Raw genomic sequence first — 14,680 nt, 5'->3', positions numbered from 1 at the left:
TATTATGCCAGTAGCTGAAAATGCAAATTAAACGATTTATGTGATTAGTAATAAATTCATTTGATTGATGCGTCCCCAGTTGCACAGTAGCGTGTTTGTAGCATAATTGCGAGCTCATTTAAATATCATAATTTTTAATACTGTTGAGAATTTATACCACCAGAAGCGAAGTCATGCACTTAATAATCAGCATCTATCCATCGATATTTACCGCCATCTGTTGGGTTGAATAGAGTTTGAAAAATATTTAAGTAGTGCATGGTATGTTTACCGTTTATATATATATATATATATTTAATATATAGAAAAGCCAGTAAGTTTTGGTAACATTACGTTCCACCAATGGCTTTAATGGCAAGAAAAGTATAATCTAATGTTGTAAATGTAAGAAAAAGTAAAAATCGCAAACTGCAAAACTGAACATTTGTATGTATCCTCCAAGTCTTACTAAGTAAAATAAGTATTAGCATTGTAAATTACAGCTCACTTCTATAGCCCTCAGTACAAATTACAATAGATTTTTAAATACGACATCATCAGAAATGTGAATTTTCCTTGAGTTGTAGTTACAGAACAAAGTACAAATTGTGACATATTTCTTATCATTTATCAATTATCATAACAACCGTTCTTAACGTTATATTTATATTCAGAAATATACGTAACTTACAATGTAAAATACGTATTGCGATATACTTGCCTACGTATTGAAGTTGTAAAATATTCTCGACTGTAAGAATCAACAATATAAGTGTTCACGTACACAGTCGTTTATCGTCTATATTGTCGTGAAAGCTGAAGTTTCTAGAAATTCTTGTCAGGCCTATAAATATAACTAACGCGATGCGCCAAGAGATAGTATATATTATTGGTTTTCTAAAGATATGGAACTACAAACCACAAAGGTTCAACTACTAACTATCACATATATATTATTATTAGGAAATTTCAGATATTTGACCAGTGACGTTTATAGATTTCAACAATTACAAATCATTTAACTTCAGTGGATTCACATCGGGGATAATAAAAAAAAATCAACCTTACATAACTAACAGTGGTGGAATAACTCGGCTTGTGGTCGGTGAAGAAAGATAAGGACACAGTTATTTCCCTGATAAGTCAACTGTACCTACTTAACTAAAAACTAATGTGCTCAATCCCACTATTCGTTGGTAAAAGAGTAGCCCATGAGTTGACGGTGGGTGGTGATAAAAACTGCCTTCCGTCTAGCGCAGATAGCCCATTGATTAGCTTTGCGGAAAAATGAAAACAAACAAATAAACAAAAACAGTTATTTAGTGTCTACAAATAACATTAAATTTCACTGTGGAAAATCAAATAGTTTAAGAAATAAATTTTAGTTAAACTATTTAAATAGTTCCGAATTCACCTTCTCTTAACCACAGGACCAATGAGACACATAAATATACGAAATCTAAAATAAATTTACCATTAGATTAATTAATAGCCAGCGTTCATATGTTTTTGTTTGTTTGGGGTTTGTGTGTTATATTCTTCTGGATCGGAAGTTTCGATGATTTTGGAACTCTGTGGGTTAATTTTGTGTTTAGTAACCTTTTAACATTTTTGTTTCATTCGGTTATTTTCATTCGATAATTACCAACTGTATATAAACAATTCTTACCAATAACAAACAAACAATAGTTTCGTTACTGTTGTTAAATTTCAATTACTCTTCAGGGAAAATATTAAGAATTGAAAATCACAGTTAGTAGTCCTGGTAGCTAACCAATAAGCTTGAAAGTTTATAACACTACAAATCGAGTATAATAAAACAAAAAAACACAATGGAAATTGTAAAATTTGGGTGGGCAGTTATCGACGCTCTAGTGTTTAGTAATTCTATGAATTGTATTATGAATTTTAATACGAGTTCAACTGAAGTACAGTGAGATATAGATTAAAAAATAATTCCGTATAAAAGTCGAGTTTTCATTGTCAGCATAATAAAAGAAATGTTTTCAATTTTGTTGATATGAGAGAATAAAATATATGTCACAAAGTAAAATTAGGAATGAATGAAATTCGTATTTAACGAAAATATTTTAAATAACTGAAAAAAAATATCGTTACAAAGAATTGACGCAGGGACGATTATTTCGCTTCAAAAAAATTGCAATAAAAATATTTTTTAAAATTCTTCTTACTGTCATCTATTATCCAATACAAAAGTTATTTTATGAAATCATGTCAGTATTTAGCGTCATGTGTTCAACAAAACCTAATGTAATGAAATAGGGTAGCGTTTACCATCATATGTTATGTTGAAAAGTATTTTGTATAATTGGATGTTTATTTTTAATGCAAATTATGATAATGAGCAAATCAGGTATTTTTTTTTCTACAGATTAAACGTATGGTAGAAAATAAAAGTTCTAATTAAAATGGTATTCCAAAAAACTCTTAAATGGTAAATATTGAAAACGTTTGTTACAGAGATTTTTTAATACTTTATCACGTATGATACGTAAACTTAGTTAGTTTATTAATTTGAAAACAATCCCACCAGGTTTAACTATGTACAAATATGCTTTATGAAATGTAATTGGGATTTACTGCCCTCTTTTATCAAAGAAACTAAGTATTTTGTGTTACTGTTTGTTTATTTTTATTATTATTCGTGATAATAGTGTGCGACTCAAAATTCGTTTTTTTTTGTTGTTGTTGTCGTTAAATTGAAGTGAAATTTTGTTATAAAATTGCATTTGTTGTGAATTTAACGCAAAGCTACACAAAGTTATATATCTATAATTTAGTATTAAAACAAGGGAAGGTGCTTGTCATCACCACCAAATATGAGTTGCAATGACCGTAACGTTATAACGCCCCCACGGCATAAAGGGCGAGAATATTTGGTATGACAGGGATTCGAGCCCGTGATTCTCAGATTAAGACACCCAACCAAGGGACTTGAAGAAGTGTGCCACTTTTGGTCAAACCAACTAGTGAGTAGAGAAGGAACACTCTTTCAAAGATGGCGCCACGGAAACTCGATTAATCATGTTATAATAAGCTTTCACTTAAAAGTTTAATCTTTAGTTAACAGTATAACAAGTCTTGGGATAAAGCTTATCCTATTGTAAAGGTTATAATAAGCTTTTTGTCTTGTTATTAATGTTATAAGAAATCTTTAGACAATGTTTTACATTGTAAGGGTTATTATAGGCCCTTTGGCCTGTTATTAGTTATATGAGGTATTCAGGCAAAGCTTATCCTATTGTAAAGGTTATAATAAGCCTTTTTGCCTATTATTATTTATAAAAGGTCTTAAGACAAAGCTTATTTTGTTGTAAGGGTTATAATAAGCATTTTGACCTGTTATTAATGTTATAAAAAGTCTTCAGACAATGTTTTCCTGTTGTAAAGGTTATAATAAGCCTTTTGGCCTGTTATTAGTTATAAGCGGTCTTCAGACAAAGCTTATCCTATTGAAAGTGTTGTAGTAAGTCTTTTGGCCTATTATTAGTCATAAAAGATCTTCAAAGCAAAGCTTATCCTGTTATAAGGGTTATGATAACCATTGTGGCCTGTTATTAGTTATAAGAAGTCTTCAGACAAAGCTTATCCTGTTGTAAGGGTTATAATAACACTTTTGGCCTGTTATTAGTTGTAAGAATTCTTACGACAAAGTTTTCCTGTTGTAAGGGTTATAATAAGCCTTTTGGCCTGTTATTAGTTGTAAGAATTCTTACGACAATGTTTTCTTGTTGTAAGGGTTATAATAAGCCTTATAACAGGATAATTGGTCTATTATATCAAAATTTAACGGAGCTGGATGTATTAACATTTCAAACACGTGTCTACGTAAATGAACACATAATATATATCGTTACAACAAAGAAGAATAAACTGAATTAATAAAATTTTACATAACAGCTAAAGAAAATGAGTTGGTTGGCACTGAATAGAAGAAATCTAACAAAATATTAAAAATGTGGCGTAAATAAATCCCTAGAATTAAAACACTTATAGTGGTAAAATCATTGTATATATCTGTTCCACATTTTCGTTATTTTTTAGCTGGTAAGATATAGCTCGTTACAAAAGTGAAGCTACATCCCAAATACACGTGGCGTAAAGTTCGCCTTTTGTAAGTTGAAAAATTGTTTGATGACCACGTGCACATGAAGGGCCTAACATGCAGTATTATAAACCACACATATATTTTAGCCCAATAAACGGAGAGAAAGCGGCAAAAGTAGGAATTGTTATTTATATTTGCAGCTTTTATTCAACCGCACTGTGAATGTTGGATCTTCTTTTACCTGAAGAACCATGTTTTATCAGGCTTAATTTAAAAGTCGTTTTATTTCCGAAAACTGTAATAAAATACGTAATATAATAGTTAAGACATTTTAAAGTGTAGAGGAAACATTAATATTAAATGTAATCCCTGTGTTTAAGAGCATTATAATAAATTTAAAGATATTATAAATTACCACTATATGTCACCACAACACAATAACTGATAAACAAAGTGTGCGGTAGTCAATATTTACTGACAAAAGAGTGATTTATTTAACGGAAATAAATAAGGACATGACGTCACCTAGGATTTTTTCGACACATTTATATCTGTTATTAGCTAATTGTTGTCTTATTTTCATCCTTTAGTGTTTATCGTATAACGATTTTATCCTATTGTTTTCAACTTGTCACCTATAACTATCACTTTTAGCTTTATATTAAAATAAGTGTAATAGAAATGTTTTACATTTTATAAAGAAACCTAAGGTCTGATATGAATATATGTAACATAGATAGCTATAGATATATAGAAGGTTTTAATGCTGCTAAAAGAGTTGAAACAAAAATACAAACATTAAATTATCTAATTTTTCCCTATTTTGGCAAATTAATGTAATTATGTTAGTCTGAGCCAAAGTAGGGACTTCAGTGATGTCGAGAAAACCCACTTGTATATAACTCTAGCTAGCTAAGCTACGTATACATCGATGCTCACTTGTCTTTATAAAGTTAAAAACTATTTTATTTTACTCGTTCGTTTCCTTCTAATTTGCAGTATTTTTGTGCAGCAGCAAAACAAAGCGTGAGACGTGACTGTATCCGATTTGATTGTGTTACTCATCAGAATCTCTATCAATCTACACTCAAATCACAAACAACACATAGTTTATTTTATACTTATGTAATAATATCATTTTGGATACAAGAAAGAAACCACTGGGATTCCAGACGGATGAGTCTGTGAAAGAATCAGAAATACAAAGTTCGTCACTCTCTTCTGTGCGCTTGTCTGGAAATGTCATTTACTTATTTCACTGAAATAGTGACATTTTCATTCATTCCATAAACTCAGGATAGTTTAATTTTAAGTGTGATTGTGGAAATGAACTCTTAAGTAATAGTCAGACATTTGTATGGTTGTTGTTTTTTTCAAATTCTCTAATGTAATTTCTTACCCGTGTTGTTATTTTAACATAACCGTGATTAATATTATCTGTAACACAGAAAATTATTCATAAATTCATATCGGTTAGGGTTTCTTTGTTTTGAATTTCACTCAAAGTTACCCCGGAGCTGTCTTCGTTAGCCGTCCATAATTTAGCGTCAGAATGATGATCATGGTACCATCCATATAAGTATTTTATCGGGATGAGATGGACCTTTATAAATTATCCGGTTGAAATTTTCCAAAGATACATCTATGTGAATGTTATATGACGTTCAGAATGATAGGTTTCTTCTTTTCCACAAGATCCTTGTGGAAAAAGAAATAAAGCAAGTAAGTCTTCAGCCACGTGTGCCAGTTTTTATAACTGTTGATTTCTAATGTAAGTATACCTGGGATCGACCAAGAGTGATCTTAGGGCTGTTAATAAAGCATTAGTACCTCAAAGGTTATTATTACTTTATTTTGTAAGCGTGTACTTATGTGATCGAAATAAACACACACACACATACGAGAAGATACCTATAAAACACAGATAAAATATATTAATGAATATAATTTTGAAAACTGAATTAATTTTAGATATATGAATTTTATATATAAGCTTTAAAACTTGTCTCTTCCACTGTAGACGATCGCTTGGCATCACGGGAAGTATGTACACTTGAACTGCTGAAAGTCTGTACAAGAAGGAACTTAACAAGTTACATTTGTATAGAAAATCATATTCATCAATATAAATTATATGACAACAAGATACAGTATCAGAGGTTAAGTCTCTTCAACAGTTAGTGGTTATGAGAGAAAGGTAATACCACCCAATTGTAGGCGTGTACTTCTGTCTAATTCGTTCCCATACTCACAGATAATGGATAGTGGGACCACATCCACCATAATTATAAATACAAGTTATTCAAACAGATTTGTGATAGAACTTGTTTGATTTAGTTCAGAAATTTTTCCAAAAATCAAAATATATCTGTGACAGTACTTGTTTGATTTAGTTCAGAAATTTATTCGAAATTCATGGTTTCATCAGATGAGTCGTCCATGGCTGGAAGAACTATAGGATATTGTCTTGACACGAATGTTGAATTCAGAGTGAATCTGTACTGACTGACAACCATTTACGTGTAGAAGAATTACTCAGTTTGACTATGTTATGCAAAATAGATTTGGTCAACTGGGAAGTGACCTTTGTTAACGATCCGTTTTACGTACTATTTCGTCTGAATATATAATAATACCGATTAAAAATTATAATATGATATGTATATGTATAATGAAATCTCGTACGTTTCATACGTTTAAGTAAATGTTAAAAGCAGAATTGAATCCACCTTTCCTTATTCTAAGCCAACCGAAACTGATTGAACTACTGTCTTTTGTGTTAAGTAGAAAATATATAATAATTGTACGTTAACTCAAATGTTCCATCAAATATCGTGAATATATATTTAATGTTTTATGTCAGTGTGTAAAGTGAAAGAATTATATTTACCGATATTTGTGTAATTCATGACGACCAGACAGAGAGACACGAGTTTTCCAGCTCACAAATAGCACCACAATAGTTGGTAGTACGGTTACTTCTAACACAGAATAATAGATTGATATTTTGACCACTCTTTTTTCAGATTGTGTCAAGCGTCTTTTCTATCAACTCAGTGAAATTAAAAATACAGATTCAGATTTAACTTTGTCTTCACATGTATCTACTGTTGTGTTATGTTGTCTTCATCTGTATCTACTGTTCTGTTCTGTTGTCTTCATCAAAATTTACTGTTCTGTTCTGTTCTGTTCTCTTCATCTGTATCTACTGTTCTGTATCTACTGTTCTGTTCTGTTGTCTTCATCTGTATCTACTGTTCTGTTGTATTGTCTTCATCTGTATCTACTGTTCTGTTCTGTTGTCTTCATCTGTATCTACTGTTCTGTTCTGTTGTCTTCATCTGTATTTACTGTTCAGTTCTGTTGTCTTCATCTGTATCTACTGTTCTGTTCTATTGTCTTCATCTGTATCTGCTGTTCTGTTCTGTTGTCTTCATCTATATCTACTGTTCTGTTCTGTTGTCTTCATCTGTATTTACTGTTCTGTTCTGTTGTCTTCATCTGTATCTACTGTTCTGTTCTATTGTCTTCATCTGTATCTGCTGTTCTGTTCTGTTGTCTTCATCTATATCTACTGTTCTGTTCTATTGTCTTCATCTGTATCTGCTGTTCTGTTCTGTTGTCTTCATCTATATCTACTGTTCTGTTCTGTAGTCACAGTATTATAATCCACCATTTTAAAGAATTGTCCAGAAAAACAGTTAAAGATTAGAAAATTAAATTTGTGTCGCTGATTCTTAATTAATAATAAAACTTTCATGTTTTAGTGACCGAATTATATCTAAAGACACAAATAGTTTTCATCTGTTATTCTATATATTTTGAATCGTCAAACAATGCTGTATTCCACAATTGAAACTAAAAAAAACGAAAAAAAATTGTAGCTCACCTATACCGTTGTAAAAATAAGATAAGTATATTTAAAATTCCGAAATATATTAGTTATTGATCTAAACAGAACTTATGAAGAACACGTTATGTTTATGGTTGATAAAGGTATATAAGCTACACTTCAAGCTTGTACTAACCTAGCTTTGGAAAATCACATAAAGCTAAACAGAAGATGTGTATACACAATCGTATGTAATACTGAACTGATAAACTAGAAGGAAGGCAGTTAGTAAATGGTAAACACCATTGAGCTACTCTTGTCTGAATGAACTGTAGGAATTCACCGTCACTCTTAAAAAATGCGTTTTATCAAGCAGCGAGTCGAGAACTTTAAATTTTCTTGTTCACAGAACAGCCACGTTAAAAACTTAACATATTTGCTAAATATATCTCAGTATTCAAGGGAAAGAACCTGAATAATGTTATATACTGATCTAATCAGATTTATAATGAAGAAGGAAAAGTTATATTTATATAAAGAAGTTAGAAGAAGTTGTAGAAATTAACACTAAGTTGTTAACACAAATTTACAGAAACTATAAAGATAATTTAAAACTACATACAATAACAAAGGAAGTTAAAGTAAAGATTTTATAGAAGTTTGTAAGCTCAGAAAGATTTTACAATAAAAGAAAACGAGTGACAGAAAACTTTATGTTATTTTGAAAAGGTGCTTAAAGAATCGAACTCAGTAAAAACTTAAACAGCACTTGACTTGGTTTAACAGTTAGCCTAAAAGATAAAACGAAACTTTTATTGATTTCGAGTTAAACAGACTGAAACTTTACAGTTAATAACTCATAAAGACTAAACAAGAAGAATAGAAGGTATCGAACTTGAAACATAAGAGGATAGAATAAAGTTATACAGATTTGTACGATGGTTTACAAAATCTAATAACACGTCGCAATTCTATAGAAACATCTGAGTGAATATTTAAATTATTAGAATTAATAGCACATATGTATTTGAATAAATCGATAATTCAATAAAGAAGCGACATTACATACGACAAAAAGAACTGTTTTAAAACAGGATAAGATATTTCTGATGAACACATTTGTAGTCTAATGAACATTTTAAATTAGTTTAAAATTAAATTAAGTTTAAACCTGTAATATTTACTTGTTATAAAAACAATAGTAAACAAGAACTTAATAAATTATCAAGACGTCAGCTGTTTGATAATCAGCCTAACTTACTATTTGGTGTCTCATATAAATCTAAGATTCTACACATTATCCAATATTTAACCAAAGACTCAGTGTGTATCAGCTCTTCACTGGCGAACCGCTGAACCCATTGTCACTAAACCCACCATGTGCCCTGTGATGTTCAGTAATGAATCTATTCATTTATACTTTCTGTCTGTTTGTTTTTTCTTCACGTATTTTTTTATAATTCCTGATGTTTTAAAATATTACAGTTCACTGATATTACATTATTGAAGATTGAAATAGTAAACCTAACAAAGACACTTTACTACGGTGTTCTTGTCAAAGTGTATGCTTAAAATTCACGTACAGTTCTCTCATCTGATATATTTTGTCTTGGCTACACTATCTGCACATAATATACACCACTTCAACAGCTGAAAACAGTGTTTATCAGGCCTTACCTTCCGATTATCAAAATGAACACGTTGGTACAGATGTTGTAAATTCGTAGGCGAATAAACATTTAGCTAGCTAAGTTCCAAGAACTGAACCACATGTTCAGATGGAACATTCCAGTAGCGCTTGGATACAATAGTTATTATGAATTATTAACTACCATTATTTCATTAATGGTGTTGTCACGTGACCATTATGGTATCAGAAACATGAGCTTCTGGTTTGCCAGTTTTTCAGAATCGGCCAGGAATGGCCAGGTTGTTAAGACTCGTAATCTGGGATTCGGAGGTTCTAATCCCAGTCACACGAAACATGCTCGTCCTTTCGATCATGAGGGCATTACAATATGACGGTCAATCTCATTATTCGTTGGTAAAAGAGTAGCACAACAATTTGCGACGGATGGTAATGACTAGCTGCCTTCCCTGTAGTTTCACACCGCTGAAGTTGGGAAGGGCAGCGCAGATAACAATCTTGTAGCTTTGCGCGAAGATAAAAAACAAACAATCAAATATCCCCTAAATTAAAAGTGAAGTTAATAAAGCAAAATAAATAATATTAATAACAATCAACTTGATCAATTTTGAAAAATAACCTAGTGAATAATATTCATTATAAAGAGTTGAAGTAAAAACAAATAACTTTAATTAAAATTGTTATCCTAATTCAAGTTTTCAAAATTCAATAAATTAATAACAGTGAGAGTTCACCAACGTAATATAGTTCACATCAGACTAACTGATAGTATAAGTAACTGATAGTATAAATAGCCTTTCGATGAGAACGTTTCCATTGTATCTCAGTTGATCGTCTAAGCTCTCGAATTAAACGAAAGGCCCCGTCGGCACTGGGTATAGGAAATATAGTGTGGTTAACATATAAAATTATTTTTTTCACTTTCAAGCATGGATTCTTATAATAAATATATTCATCTGGACAGTGTATTTTTAAAAGACAGAATACGGCACTGCAGGAGCAAAATCTATGTCATAATATTCATGATTTATTTAGATGTATTTTACTATAATGAACTTCTATTTCTACAGAATCTTACGAACATCTAGTACTGATGCTAATCACTTATGGTTGAGAATTATCTATACGACAAGTAGTTTGAAATAGTAAAAATAATTTAAAACAGTTACTGAACAAATGTAGTGTGTACAATGTTGGATCGTAGTTTGGAGGGATACAAGGATGGCTCAAAATGGAAGTGTGAAATCTTTTTTAATCAGTCAGGACAAACACATGTACAAAAATTACACAACAAAACAGGATACCACGCGAGATTAGCCTTCATTTGACCTCTATCCTGTTGTGAAATGACTCTCTACGTACGAAAGGCTCAAAATTTAAAACAATTTATTTGTTGTTTATTTCAATAAGGAAGGTAGGTGTCTTTTGTTTTCTTTTACTAGACTCCAAGCCATTCACGACTATGTTTAACTATCTATTTGTGTAGTGAATCACGACTTTTTTCTTCGGTTAATAGTAGGTATGAACTATATATATCAAACACATCAATCAAATATCTCTAGGTTTATGGGTACAAGACAGAATGAAGGTGAAGGATATTGAAAGGGAAAGACAGCTTCTTACATCAAAGTTTCCTTTATTATTTCGTTGATTTTTTACTTGGAAAAAAGTGATTAATTCACTAATAATAAAGGTGTTAAATGGTGTGAAATGTTAAACTTGTGATAGAAAAATGTAAGTATAGGAAGACTAAAAATAAGTCTTAAAAAACAGCAGATTCGATTTTGAAATAAATTAGACAAATGACTAGAATAAAAAGATGATAAAATGAAACGTAATATGTAACTATGTATGGATGTATGTGCACGTGTTTAAACAGAATCAAAACAAAATGAAACAGACATTAAAATAAAAGTAATACAAATTTCGTAATATAAAACGGAAACAAACACAATCATAAAGAAATCTACACGAAATAGAAGTTTGAATGACAGGGTTAAGAAAAACTTAAGGGTTTTCAGCAAATAAACAAGAGAAAAGGTTACTTTAGAAGCCTCATTTAAAATGGCATTCTGGGTAGAGATTAATGACACTCGGGTTATAGAGACAAGAGCCCGTATGAAGAAAGTTTTCTTGCTACAAATCCCAAAAGCATTACTAATTTCTTACTCCCGAATAAGAGTGCACCTCAAGATAAAGGGCACAGAGTCAGTACACTTCCCAGACAATCCTGCAAAGAAGTTTATTTTAGAGAAAGAGACACACATTTAGCTAAAAGACTCACATATTCTAGAAAGGACGTTAAGATTTTCAAGCAATGGATTAGGTATTTTTATGATGTCTCCACTCCTACATCATATGCTGTCAAGGGTCTTGCAACTTCTATTATAAAATAAATAGTGTTCATCTTAGTTACAAACACTGAACAGAAGAAGGCACGTAAAAGTGTCACGACTCGTATTCACATAAATGTGTCGTGACTCTATAGTGGTGGGTTTAAGCCTTATATTAGATTATATTACTCGATATTGTGTATTTACATGTTATTAGAAAATATCTTTAATTTTTCTATCTATTTTAATTTAAGTTCAGGGTCTATACCTTTGCCCTATTTCTCTTTACAAAAAAGTCGTGGTTATTAAAGCGACGTCCAGTAGCACTGGTTTGTATAACGTACAATAAGTAACACATCAGATCAGATAAACAGTATTTTCTGCGTGCTACAGGTTATTGTGTTTTGTGATTCTATATACTGTATTTCGTTACGTTAGATGTGGTAAAATAAATGTGAAGAAACACAAAGATAAATAAAATGTAACTGTGTCCTGGAAACAACGACACTTGACTGAACATAATGTAAAATCAACAAATGCATGATAATTTTATAACTACGAATATTCAAAATCATGGATAGAAAGATAATATTAGGTACTGTATAAAATAGAGTGTTTGTTGTAAAGTTTAAAACCACATGTCAAACAAATCAAAATCCTTATTTAAGTACCATAAACTCCTATGTTTAAAAAACTGGACCACGAATAAAATATAATGTTAATAAATCAACAATGAAACTGAATATTAATGATTCTTCATTTGAGAAAAAGATATCTTAAAATAAAGGTTAAAACAAACACAAAATGACATGAAACTGAAATACGTTTCTGATGTTTAATAAAACATTTCAATAATTAATAGTGTAGGAGAGTTATGTATATAGTTATATCTTACATTCGAGTACTAAACTTAATAAGTACTATGGTGTTCCTATTCAGAAAACAAATATACATCTCAATTACAACTCTCTATTTGACCCTCAGTAGTCACCAAGCATTGACAGATTCCAGTTGCCCTGATATAGTTTTTCCATTGTAGCAAAACTGAATATTTCGATGAAACCGTACGTGATGAGCACATTTGGATGTGATTTTCATGATCAACAGCCAAAAATCTATAAGGAACACCCAACAGTGTTCAAGAAGGAAAAACTTTGTTGTTCAGTGTTATGAATTACATCGTACCTTGGTAATAATGCTACCTTTTCAAACACGTGTCTACGTAAGCTGAACATATATATTGTTACAGCAACGAAGAATAAACTATCTTAACAAAATTTTACATAATAGCTGAAGAAAATTAGTGTGTTGGCACTGAATAGAAGAAACCTAACAAAATATTAGAAATTAGAAAACACCTGTAGTGGTAAAATCATTGTATAGATCTGTTCCATATTTTTATGATTTTCAGCTGGTAAAATTCAGCTCATTACAAAAATGAAGTTACATCACTAGTACACGTGGCGTAAAGTTCGTCTTTTGTAAGTTGAGAAATTGTTTGTTTTCACTACCAAACACACTTACTGTTCACGCGTATGCGAAGAGTGTAACATGCAGTATTACAAACCAGACATATACAGGGTGTTCGGAAAGTCACTGTGCAGTTTCGTAATCATATTTTATTCAGTCTATTTCAAGCCACCAACTGATAGCGGTGTTTAGAAACAAAATAAGAAGGATCCAGACCTGTATTGATGCCAAAGGGGTCACTTTCAACATTGTTTATAATTGTCATTCTTATTTACCTCCTGTATTCTATATTGAATCATGTCTCTTAATAAATATATAACTGCACAGCGACTTTCCAAACACCCTATATTTTAGCCCAATAAAAGAGGGAGCCACTACAGTAGCAACTGTTATTAACATTTATTGCTGTTATCCAACCGCTCTGTTTATATATGATCTCCGACTGTCTGGTAACGTTACAGAACAATGTAATTAGAATAACTATAAGACAGGTTGCCTCTCGATGCAGAAAATGGGGAGAAAAGATTATTTATTCTTCACCATCCTCGGGATTTTCCCCCAAATGAATGACACACAAAATCTAGCAACTACCAACAAAATAAAAGTGTTTCGATCTTTTATCTTGTAATTTCATATCTTACCTGAATAGTTTATTATTGATTTCAGTTGAAAGATTCACACTTGTTTATCCTGGTATAGGAAGGCACAAGATGTAAAAAGTGTTTGAAAGTACAGTGTGTAGTAGGAGAATGAGGCTGTCAATTACCTGGATTAGAAAGTTCACGTAAAGCAAAATAACAGCCATTCTTTTACCGAAAAGTTTCTCTTTAGTTTGTTTTTACGTTGATCCTTCTTAGTGTTGGCTGTAAAATACTTTTGTTGGTATGTCACAAGTTGGAAGTTCGTTCGCTCCTCTAACAGTACGACCACGTCTGTAACAATGTGGAGGGTATTAAAATTAAAAAGGCTAAACAGTGGTCTCCTACTTCTGTATTTATGTTTTTTCATTATTTGTGTTTTGTTACCGAAATCTTTTATTTTCTTTATGTAAAGGTTAAACACGTTCTATATCCGAGAAACATTCACTAAAACATCTCTGTTACTACTTTTTAACATTTGTTTCACGTAAACATACTGTTATCCACATAACTTCTGCCTATAGAAGTATGATAAACGCATGCTATTTGTTCACTAAACAACTGCTCATATACGAAATAGACTAAAAGACACCAATACAGATATCCCAAAAGTTCAGGCATAACAGTTCTTGATTTTTAATAGATTACAAGAAATAAGGTAATCAGTCCGTAGCACCTGCCGCCTGAAGAAACAAACTATATTTAACTGAA

This window comes from Tachypleus tridentatus, chromosome 13, assembly GCF_004210375.1.
Source record: "Tachypleus tridentatus isolate NWPU-2018 chromosome 13, ASM421037v1, whole genome shotgun sequence".
Classification (NCBI taxonomy): Eukaryota; Metazoa; Arthropoda; class Merostomata; order Xiphosura; family Limulidae; genus Tachypleus; species Tachypleus tridentatus.
This window is presented reverse-complemented; position numbering follows the sequence as displayed.